We start from the raw sequence: 11,808 nt of genomic DNA, 5'->3' as shown, positions 1-11,808 counted from the left end.
TGAGCGTAGCTCAAATTTGGGGTTACAAGGCTATGTATTTTTGGGTATTTTCTTCTTCAATTTTCAGTAATTCTGCAATATTTCTGTCTCCGTTTGTTGAAAGTACTTCAACGAACTTGTAGATAAGTAGAACAGCTTGCTGCGAACAACTTTCCAGTTCAGAGTTTTTGCATACGAACAAGTCTTCTATGAGTTTTAAGCACTAGTCAGTTCTGATTTAGTCTGACTTGCAGAGTTGCAGACTTAACAGACTTGCAGAGTTGTGGACTTGATGGACTTAGGCCGACTTGCAGAACTTGCAGAACTTGATTCCAAGTGACTTACTGAACTTGACTTCTAGAGTGCGTGACCCGGAGTATATCGACTTCTCTGCCCTGTGTAACTTGCAAAAAGCCTTAAGCTTAAGTAGTTAAGCTTAAGCTTAAGTGATTAAGGGCTTAAGGAGGACTAGCAGAGGCCGCCGTTTTTTCGTGAAGGGGGGGGGGGCGTTTTTTTAATGACGCGGAAATTTCGGAGATGTCTTCTTGCAAATCGATTTGAATTTTGGAAGCTTAATAAGCTTCTTAAGCTTTCTCTACGCTTTATTGAAAGAAATATTGATAAAAATAATGGAGCTTATCTCTGTAACTCCACGACTTGATGAAGGAGGTGTTTGAATGGTCCTCCGCCTGCAGAGCCTGGTCCTTCGCGATCTGACAGTGGAAATAGGGGTTCTTGATCGCCAGAAGTCTGCCTGTATCGACGGTTCGCGACGAGATTGACTGTAGAGGCCGTTTGTTCCAGGAGCTCCGCCTTCGCCCGAGATTGGTAGCGATTGGAAGCTCTTGATCTCTGCTCCGCTCTGATACCACTGGTGTGCAGATCGGTCGCAGATAGCTCACGTGGTGAATCCCGGAAGGTCCCCAAGAACAAAGTACTCCACTTTTTAGCACAAAAACCCATGTAAAAGCAAGCACGACATGAGGCAAGAGACAAATTGGGTTCAATCTCCCCCATGCCTTGTGTGAGCGCTTCACAAAGCATGTATTTAATGTATATTTCCAATCTTCATGCTCAAAAATAGCCCAATTACAAAAATATGACAAGCTTTTAGCTTTTGAGTTTGCTTTCTACCAAAAATAAGAAAATAAAGCTAATGGACGGTGCCCATAGAGTCTGGCACGCCCAATCTCAATGTCCAAATAGAAATAACATATCCAGGCGCATAAGCGCATACAAAATAATAATAAATAATCAATGTCTCTATAGACATAACAAATATAGGTGTGGCGCCTATCAAAATATAGTCCAAATGTCGAAAACCCGCTAGACTCCAATGCTTTCCTCTGCCACTGCTGCTATCTCTACACATCAACTGAAGCATTCACAATCGTTAGTAAAATAACACAATTAAACCGACAAAAGTGAATACCTAGCAGTCTTCAGCTACATAAATAAATCAACTGGTTAGAAATAAATCCTAACCTTAATTTATTACGAGTGCGCACTCTAAACTCATAAACGTTTATTAATTTAATATGCATTTTGCGGAATCACCTGCTATGGAATCACCCATGTACACACTAAATTAATGAAACGCCCAAAAAGGACAGACGTCCCCATCAACTTCTCGCACAAAGAATCCTCTTTGCGTATGAGCCCTGGTCATCTAAGTTTACGGAATCCACCGTAAAACCTCACGGAATCCACCGTGGAATATGCCTCCTGGCATCATTTTCCCAAAGTGTTTCTTTCTGGAACCCACCAACTTTTCTATATAGAGAATTTGCTCACCAGTGAATTTTTGTCTTAGTGTGTCCATCCTTGATGACATATATTTCATAAGGTGTGATGGCCACCTTGGCCACCTTTTCAACCACACCCAACCTTCAAGCTAGTAACAGTTGAAGGTAGTCTCCATACTTTGCACCTCTACAAAACTCCACACCTTTCATGCATAGTTGTCCTCCTTTGATGTGGATTAGGCAAGAGAGAGAGAGGGATTTGATGATTTGGAGACGAGGACCTCCCGGAAGGGCCTTCACTTTGTCTGCAAAACACTCACCACAATTGATGGCAACATAATTTTTTCCATTGTGAGAGAATAGAATTTCTAAGGTGAACATCTTTTACCCGTATACGTTCGGCATACGTCCTTTCTTGGGCTTCCTTGGGAGACCATTGTGGGAGTTGTGGACTTCCACCAGCTTTAAAAATAGTTGGTGAAGGCATTGGAGAAGAGCCACTTGGAGCACTTGTTGTAGAGGATGCACTACTATGTGTTGTATCATCCCTCATAATGAGGTAGAGAATTGTGGATGAGAATGTCCTCAGTGGGGGCACCAATTTATGACGAAGGAAATTTGGTATGGCAGCCTCTATACTATGCCAAACTCCCTTCTGCCACAAAGTGAATGAGGTAGGGGCACCACCTAGTCATGGAAGAGCGAACTAGGATGTTATGCAAGAGGGAGAGGAGCTTGTCAGGGAGAAGAGAGGAAAACTAAGAGAGAGAGAGATAGATAGAGAGAGAGAGAGGGAGAGAACTACAAAAAATAGATGAATCAATAAAACTTAAGAGGGAACAAGAGATGGAGAACCCTCAAGACATAACCAATATACACAATATGGACACCAATAGCATGGGCTTATTACACTGTAGAGTATGCATAAGCTATAGTAAGGGAATGAACTGCATAAGCTCATGAGAGAGAATGGGGAAGGCTCAATAGGACTAAAGAAGGCCTCTTGGCTCTCTCTTGCAAATTACAAAGGAGAAGGTCTCTTTATATAGGCCTTGAGGGTGTTTAGTGAGGAGGTTAAGATAGAATAGGAATTAATACCACCAAAGCTACATTAAGGCGGTTCTACCGATGTGAAAGCTCCATCTAGATGTTTTGTTGACCAAGTTTGTACTTAATCAAGTTTCATCATAGGTGAGTTGTCTCCATTATTCCCCCCATAGCTTGAGTCCAAGAGCTCTCCTATAAAAAAATATAGAGAATCTTCATAAAATAAGATCATATCTAGCAATAATGGAGAGAGAGTAGTGAGAATTCATACATTACTACTACAATTAAGGATGATTTGAGGGTGATTTAGGAGGGGAATTCTAATGGTTTATTAGTTTGAGAGAGAGGAGAAGAGAGGGAAAATGTTTGAGAGTCTAATGAATGATGCTTTATGAAAGTGTTAAGTGTGGGGAAGAATTTGTGGGTGCGTATAAAATTGGGAGGTGGTCTCCACAGTAGTTGGAAATAGTTGGCATCCACCATTTTGGCCATATCTTCCGACTCGTAGCTCCACAAAATTATAAAAAAATACCAGCCAAAAATTTAGCTCACGCGCTACAACTTTTGTGTTGAAATTTTTTTGGATCGGAGTGCAAGTATTTTTGAAAAATCTTGCAAAATCATGTGCATGATTTTTCTTCCACTAATGCTTCCAAGAAGGGTCTCATTTGTTTGAATTATTATAAGACTCCAAAGCCATGACATTATGAGCCTCACATGCCCTTTGGATGGCTGCAAATCCATTTCATGTCTTTCTTTTTCACATTACACATTTTCCCTTCACCTTCCTCCATTGATCTTTACTCTTTACCCCCCCTTGGTAAAGTGGTCCATGAAATATTTCCATCTAGTGATTTCTTGGATTTCCCAAGAGGTTGTTCCTACTCTCTTCTTTATTTCAAACCTCCAAATGTACAAAAAATCAACAAAGTGTTAGACAAATATTTTTGTGTGATTTTCTCGGATCAAGGGGCTGGACTTGGATAGTCATTTGCAATGTGGCCTTCTCCTTTGCATCGGCTGCATAAGTGCTTGTAATCCACATATCGTCTAGGGTTTGCACAATTCGGGGAGATATGACCCTTTTCTCGACACCTATAACATTTCACCTTTGATCTCTTTGTCATCCTCTGTAACTTTAAGAGGGAAACCTCCTTGGATCGAAATTAGGACCAAATTCCCTAGGCTTTGGTCCAATATCCTATGTTGTCATTTTGGATTGTAGCAAGTTGAATGTTGCATTTTCATCCTTCTTTTTCGTTCATGCATCTCTTTCAGAGAGCAAATATCCTCTTATGATTATTTCACAAATAATAGGAATAGAATGCTCCAGGAATGGTTGGTTTTCGAGTACATTCAGTGGCTAAATGCCCCACTTGATGACACTTTCCGCACCATGTATTAGAGTGCATCACATCTCTCCCAGCTCCCATAGGGGTAGATATATTGGCAGTATTCACCTTCAGCATATGTAGTTGCTCTGTAATCACATCCATAAGCTCTTTCTTAATACTTGCAAACTGAATTGGATAAGTAGTCCTTCAGATTTTCACTTCCTGAAGTACTTGTAGTAGGATTTTGAGAAGCTTCTGTAATTACTGCATACACTGGTTGGGTTGATCCAGAAGGTTTTCTGTTCTCGTTCTGATTCAGAGCTCCTACTGAGACTTGGGATTGTTGAATCTAGTTGTTTGTAGGGTTCCACTGTTGTTGAGTCGCCATTAGAGGAGCTGTTTGAGGCCATTGTTGTTGTGGTTGAACCATCATTTGAGGCACTGTCGTATGTGGCGACCACAGTGGATTAGGTGCATTATACTGCGGCACTGTTTACATCTGGGACTTGGGGTAGGGAATTGTCCCTGGGATTGCATTTGGTGGATATACCATTCCTGGCATGGGAGAAGGTAAGACTCATCTTCTTGGAGTCATTGACAACCTTGCTTCAACTTCGTCATACAATCTTGCACCTTCCACTGTAGCTTGCAGATTGATTAGTCTTCTCAATTTTACAAACTTGCAAACTTCTGTTTGTAGGCCTATGAGAAACACTCCTTTCTCGATACCTGTTAACCCCAACACGAAGAAAGCAAAAGGAAGTGGAAAAGACGCAGGGTAAAGGCGGAAAAAAGGTAGCCCGACTGAAGAAAGAAAAGGAGAAAAGGCCAAAAGCGCAAGGGCAACCTTAAAAGTCCAAGGCAAAGGCAAAAGGGGAAAGGCGTATATTAAAATAAAAAGGCGCACCCTGAAATCTTGTAAAAGAGCGCCACCCGTGCAATTTGTAAATGTAGATGGGCGGTGGAAAGGAAGCTAGGAAGGTAGAAGGACAATGGGAAAAAGGGCCTAGGCTATGGCCGGCCATGTAAAAAAGGGGATGACCGCCCAAAAGGGATTTAGGGCTTTGTATATAAAGTTGAAAAGTGAATGAGAAGCTCATTCTTGTGTGTGGCCAAAAGTAGCTCTCCTCTTCTTCTTCTTCTTCTTCTTGTTCTTGCTTGCTTGAGCTTGTGCTTGAGAGAGGGAGTGTGAGAGTGTGAGGGAGTGAGTGTGTGAGGGTGAGGGACCGAGGAGGAGAAGCTCTCCATCGTCTCCTCTCTTCTTCTCTTCTCTTCTCTTCTCTTGTCTTGCTCGCGGCAATGGATCTTGGAGGGTGGAGCTTGAGGATGGAGCTTGCTTGAAGCTTGCACTTGGATCGTGGAGCTACCGGAGTGCACGGAAGAGGAGGTAACTCGAACGGCATCAAGGTAAGCTCACTACACCCGTAGATATGGATGGCGTGTCGGCTATGTGAGAGGTAGCCATTAGTGCTCGGCTTGGAACGCTTGAAACAATAAGCGGTCCGAGGGTCTTGGCGGTTGAGTGAAAGCTCCCACATTTTGGTTCTGTTGCCGGGACCAGTGGATTCAAGCCTTGAGCGCTTGCGCGCTTCGAATCGAGCATCAAAGTAAGGGTTTTCCTGAACTGGTGCTTGAGATAGGTAGGAAGCGAGGGGGTTGAAGATGGTATTCGATCTCCTTGGCAAGTAGGTTTTTTGCTTTCTGAGATTTATGTTGTGGAATGGAGTAGTATAGGTGTTTATTTTGTGATTTGGATGCATTTAGGGTAGGAAAAAACAAAGAAAAAGAAGAAAAAAAGAAACAAACAGTAGGGTTCTTTGTTGCTGTATAACAGGCTAAAACAGGGAAATAGGAGCACAGATCCTTGGAGTGCCGTTCGATTCGAGCACCCACAGTGGTTCCAGGCATGTCTGGCATTCCCTTGTAGTGTCTTGCACCTATCTGGAAGGCGCTGGACGATTCGGTGTAGTAGACGTCAGTCTAGAGGCATCGCATGCAACTCACGGGCGGTCATCCGCGCTGTCGGACCAGGCCGTCCGAGTCCCAGAATCGGACCAGCCCGATCGGACGTGCCACGTGGCACTCGGACCAACCCGTCCGATTTTGAGAATCGGACGCTCGGACTCGGACGCTCGATCGGACCAACCCTGTCCGATCGGACCAACCCGTCAGACTCGGACACTCGGACGAGTCCATAATCGGACCACTCACAATCGGACCAGGCCGTCCGATTACCAGAATCGGACCAGCCAGAATTGGACCACCCTGTCCGATCCGATTCCTAGAATCGGACCAGTTTAAAATCGGACCACTTTTCGATTCGACTCCTAGAATCGGACGTGACCAAAATCGGACCACTGGGCCGATCGGACCAACCCAAAATCGGACGTCTGATTCTGATAATCGGACTCCTGAAAATCGGACATTTTAGAATCGGACGAAAAACTGTCAGAATCGGACACGTGCCTAGAACACAAATTCTGATCATCTAAACCTCGAGATTGACCTCTAAGGCTACGTAGAGCTGAAGGCACATCACAGATCCATAACCGGGCTAAAATTTAGAGCATGTAGTTCAAAATTTGGCTATAACCAGTCCTCCAGATTGCATATGGCGTCTACCGTAACGGCCCTGTGGGCCGGGGGGGACTGCCCCCCCGGACCCCCGCAGAAGGGGCTCTGCCCCCTCTGCACCTCCCCCGAGTAGGTTGGAGAGAAAATGCGCACCGTGACAGGTTTTCCAAATTGGATCCTAGTGAAGTAATGGCTCTACACGAGCATGGATTCTCACTTGCAAAAGAGTAGCCAAAAGCCCATACCCGAACAGAGACAAACAGAGACCCTAGAACCTCAATGGGCCAATCTAGCCATCAAGGGCAAAACGGCCACACCACGAGAACACAAAGACATTGTGTTCATACCATGTCTAGTTAGAGCAAAATGCAACATCAGCAAGCCACAAATGCCAAGATGGCTAGACATGACACTCTTGACGAGAGATGTACCTTGAATAGCACTACACTGACGATCCAAGACAGCAGTGGAGAATCCACATCTGGTCGTGCAGTCGAGAACTCAAGGGCATCTGTTAGAAGGCTTAAATTTACAAGCCAAGACCCGGAAGATGAAGACGTAGTACCACCTGCTTATCTTAGGGTCAAACTCACCGCGAAAAGAGAGCATACTATTGATGCTCTAATTGATGAAGGAGCAGATTTTAATATCTTGACCTATGAATCATGGACCCAACTAGGCCAACCAGAGCTCACACTGACTAATGCAACTCTTAACCCTTACGGGGAACACCCACAAGCACTTCGAGGGAAGTGCAGAATCCTTGTAACTATTGAAACAGAAAGCTTGCCAGTCCTGTTCTATGTTTCCGCTCCATGACAAGTGGTATCAGAGATTCTCAGGCTCTTGATCCAGTTAGTCATATTTCATTTAGTTCCTCCTTTTCAGTCACATAGATTTAAGAGCCACAGGTACACAGGTACAAACATGACATGAAGCAGCAGTGCAGTTATCAAGAAAATTTTGACTAAAAGGACTAGATACTTGCATTAATGGAGTCTTGGACCAAGTTTGGGGCTGGAATACAACATTTAGCAGGTCGTGGGTCATTTTTGGCCAATTTTGAAGGTATTTTCCTAAAAGACAGTGGTAAATGGAGTAGAAGATGGTAAAGTCCTGGTTACTTTTTAGGAAGAGTCTTCTCTCTCTTCATTCTCAAGCTTCACCCAAGCTTCCATGGAGAAAAACCAGTTAGGATCTTTTCCCTCCCATCTCCATTGATCAAAAGGCTTCTACCAGAGCCTCCCAGGGACCTGAGAGGTTAAGTCTCCATGCTCTAAGCTTTTCATAGAGTACTCTTATGGCTCATAGGCCATCATTTTATCATTTTATCTGTGCCTTGCATTGAACTAGAAGGGGAGCTACAGAAGGGTTGCTACCCCCAAGAAGAAGGCCACCCCTAAGGCCAAAGGTCATGCTGTTGCCGAGAAGAATGGCTCCAAATTGCAGCCTCTTGCAATTGCCGCCTGATAGCTTTGGCTTCCAAATGCTTGAGTTCGGACTTTGGAACAAGTGGGGCAGCAACATAACCACTACGAAGATCTTCCCTAACATATGTAGGAGCATAATCACGGGCATACAGAGTTGCCATAGGCAGCGCTAGAGCTACAACTTGGGGAGGTGGAGCTCGAACCCAACACATTACAACATGCCTGCTGGGATCAACTCCTACACAGGTGGTACATGTGGTACTATTCTAACAAAAGGTTCTATGTAAGCATCCTTGTTCAATACAAGTCGTAGACACAGTTGCTTAAAAGCATTGATGATCTCTGCATTGTTTGTCTAGTTGAGCTTGAAGATAGAGCTACCATGGTGCTAACACTTTATCTATAGATGCAACTCGTAGCCTTACTTATGCATCCTCATTGAGACACCTCAAGGGAGGGAGCAGTTCTGATGAAATCGGGTGGCTCAAAATAATGGCCTTCAGTTTCAAGCAAAAGGACTTCAACCAGAGGTTTTTTGCCCCAGTTAAAGCAGCACCTTATCCCTCTCAAGATTGAACAATGAAAAATAATCGTGCAATAAGCATGCTACTCTATGCTTCCCTATGAAGAATCTGAATACAAGCACAATGACAATGAGCAATATTTTGGGAGTCTCAAGCTAGCGGTTCCTTTACTATTACTTGCGACATTGAAAGCATCTAGGCAGGGAAATAGAGATTACTCTTCACTTGAAGGAAGATCAGCTTGAGTACCTTGATCAAAGGAGGCCAAAAGACTTGATTAAGAAACATTTTGAGTTCATCAAGGACTGCATCTGAGAAGAGGAGAGTCCATATATGTGGTTATAAGTGTGTGCAAGCACCTCATGGGCTTTCTTGGTGGCTGCATAAAGACTTGTAGGGTGATCAGTCCTATCATCTTCAGAAAATGGCACCTTTGAATTCAGGCCATACACACTACTTGATGATGCATATACTATAGCTGGCTATGGTTTGGCATTCTTGCATTGCATTGCTCAAGCAAGGTCACAAAGCCACCAACATTATTATGAACATGTGCAAGAGGATTCTTCACTGCATAACGAACTCTAGCCTGAGCAACCAAATGGAGAATGTGAGTAAAGTGAACCAATCCAGTTATAGATAGTATTGCAAGAGCTGCACTGGGTATATCCTAGCAGGCATGTTGGCTGCATGAAGACTTGCAAGGTGATCAGCCCTATCATCTTCAAAAAATGGCACCTTTGAATTCAGGCCATACATACTACTTGATGATCCATATACTATAGCTGGCTGTGGTTTGGCATTCTTGCTTTCTCAAGCAAGGTCACAAAGCCACCAACATTACTGTGAACATATGCAAGAGGATTCTTCACTGCATAATGAACTCCAACCTGAGCAGCCAAATGAAGAATGTGAGTAAAGTGAACCAATCCAGTTATAGATAGTGTTGCAAGAGCTACATTGGGTACATCCTAGCACAATAGCAATTTTGGAAGTAGGTGTAGATGGCCTGAGACAAGATAGGCCGCATGGACTGAGGTTTTGAAATGAACCCATCCCGCAACCCAACTGCCTCTGCTACTTGCATTTGTTTTGCAAAAGTGGGCACTCTCTGATCACGACGTGAACTACCTATTGACATCTCAGGTGAACCATCTACTTGAGCAATCGCAAAGGCAGCTGCAAGTGCAATAGTTTTCAGGGGCTCAACTACAACAAGGGGCTAACTTAAGTCTTTCATCTCCAGTGTTTCACCTAGTCCCTCCTCTTTTCCATTGACTGCAGTAGCCTTCAAAGCAGCTTCTTGTTGCCACACCTAAGAAATAGCTTGATGCAGTTGCTCTCGTCATCTGGTGCTCGCAAGTGCTGCTTTGCAATCAAATGGCAGGGATTTGAATGTGGCTGTTGTTGATTGCAGCATTAGTGATGCAAAAAAAAAATAAAAATCCAGTTGCTTGAAGCCTATGCCTGCATTATACTTTGTAGCATTGCCTACAGCTGTGTCAAATCCAACCTCACCCCCCAATGGAAACCTCTCTAGAACCCAATGCAAGCGAGAACCCAATGCAAGCAAGAACTCAGTCAAAGGTGCTGTTGTTAATCCAACACTAGCAGTGACACCCACATGATCATGAGAGTATTGAAGTTCAAGCTTTCATGACTTTTGATCAGGTACAATAAAATTTAGGATAGTCTTGAGGCCTTGCATTATACCTCTTGAAGGTGGTGTTGTAATCTGGCCCTGAGAAGAGCTGAATAAAAAAGTGCTAAATTGGCTGGTTCCATGTGGAGGGGATCGACCCTAGGAGGAAATCGTAGCTGTATGGAAAAGCAGATTCATTCTCCATATATAGGACCCTACAGGGACATTAGACTACTGGCCAACACTAATTGCAGATGAAGTTGCAAGCAAAAAAGGGACATTTGGTGATAGAAGCAAAGTGTTTCTTCTCCATGTACAAGTTTGCTAGCAATTCAACAATAGTAATACCAGCTTCTGTAGGGTGCTCATCTATCAGTGTTGAAGGCATCCATTGTTGTGAGATATAATGTGCTAAGACAGCTTGTTGCAAAGAATTATATGAATGAGTCTTCATTTTCTTCACTTGCAGTTTTTTGTGCCAACTTCACCACTGAGAGAGGTTGCTCAGGCACAATCTGCAGCAAGCTGATGGAAGCTTTACAACGGTCAATATAAGAGCAGACACATATTTGTGTTTTGTTTATTGTGGTGTTGTTGTTTCGGCAATGCTCAATGATTGGTTTGGATTGGATTCTGAAAAGGCATTGAAATATATCTTAGAATGCCAATCATATGGATGCGTTAAGCTTGTCACCTGGCTTGGAGTCTCATGTACAAGTGGTGCTACATATTGTGCAGTTGCTACTTTAAAGTTGATGGGATGTATGGTACTTGATCCAGTGCCTGGAATGTTGGCATCAACTTTTTTGGATGTGAATGGCCTAGAAAATGAAACAGTCACAGTAGGAGGTTTCCAAGGAACGATAAACAAGTCATACGATACTTGCTCGACATTCTGGGTTGGGGGAGTACTCAATCTTCTTGGGGTTGGGCATCTCCAGGACACCAATGCATTGTGTGCCTTTTTATTAAGCTATCAAAGTGAGTTTGGTGGTTTAGCAATTATCCAAGGGAAGTACCAAATTTGTTGCATGCTTATTATGGCCTCTATGGGTTCAGCTTGCTTGGAGAACGAGGCTTGAAAAGTTTATGTTGGAGCTAGGTATCTAAATTATAGCACCCCCCTCCAAGGATTGCTATACTCCCATATCTATTTGGGTTGCATTAGAGACAAGGATCTCATTGACAAGCTGCTGAAACACTATTGCATGCATTTTAGACTCTGACTGAAAAGATTATCATGTTTAGAGAAAGGACATGCTAATGGCTTCAATGATTCCAAGGAAGGTGTATTGTTGACAAAATTGTGCAACCCCAGAGCTTTGACCATGCTGCAAAAATTTCTAAGCCAAATCTTTAATTGCTAAAGACTGATCTTGATACTTGATAGAGATGAACCAGCTATTACTAGAGGCATCAATGCTGATCTTAGCAATTGACATAGCTTAATGACGTAGTACACCTTGTGGAAGACAAGAACAGAAATAGAGAAGTTATGTAGCCTTGCTGATGCTCATCAAACAAGAAGATTTT

General features: G+C 43.4%; 1 pseudogene; it reads left to right on the top strand.

The window, feature by feature from the left end:
* Window positions 1-7,494: 7,494 nt before the first annotated feature.
* Window positions 7,495-11,377, top strand: LOC148014110 (geranylgeranyl transferase type-1 subunit beta pseudogene; annotated as a pseudogene).
* Window positions 11,378-11,808: the final 431 nt, after the last annotated feature.

Source organism: Lygodium microphyllum, chromosome 25, assembly GCF_053477565.2.
Source record: "Lygodium microphyllum isolate KBCC chromosome 25, Lygodium_microphyllum_v1.1.10, whole genome shotgun sequence".
NCBI classification, from domain to species: domain Eukaryota; kingdom Viridiplantae; phylum Streptophyta; class Polypodiopsida; order Schizaeales; family Lygodiaceae; genus Lygodium; species Lygodium microphyllum.
This window is presented reverse-complemented; position numbering and strand designations above follow the sequence as displayed.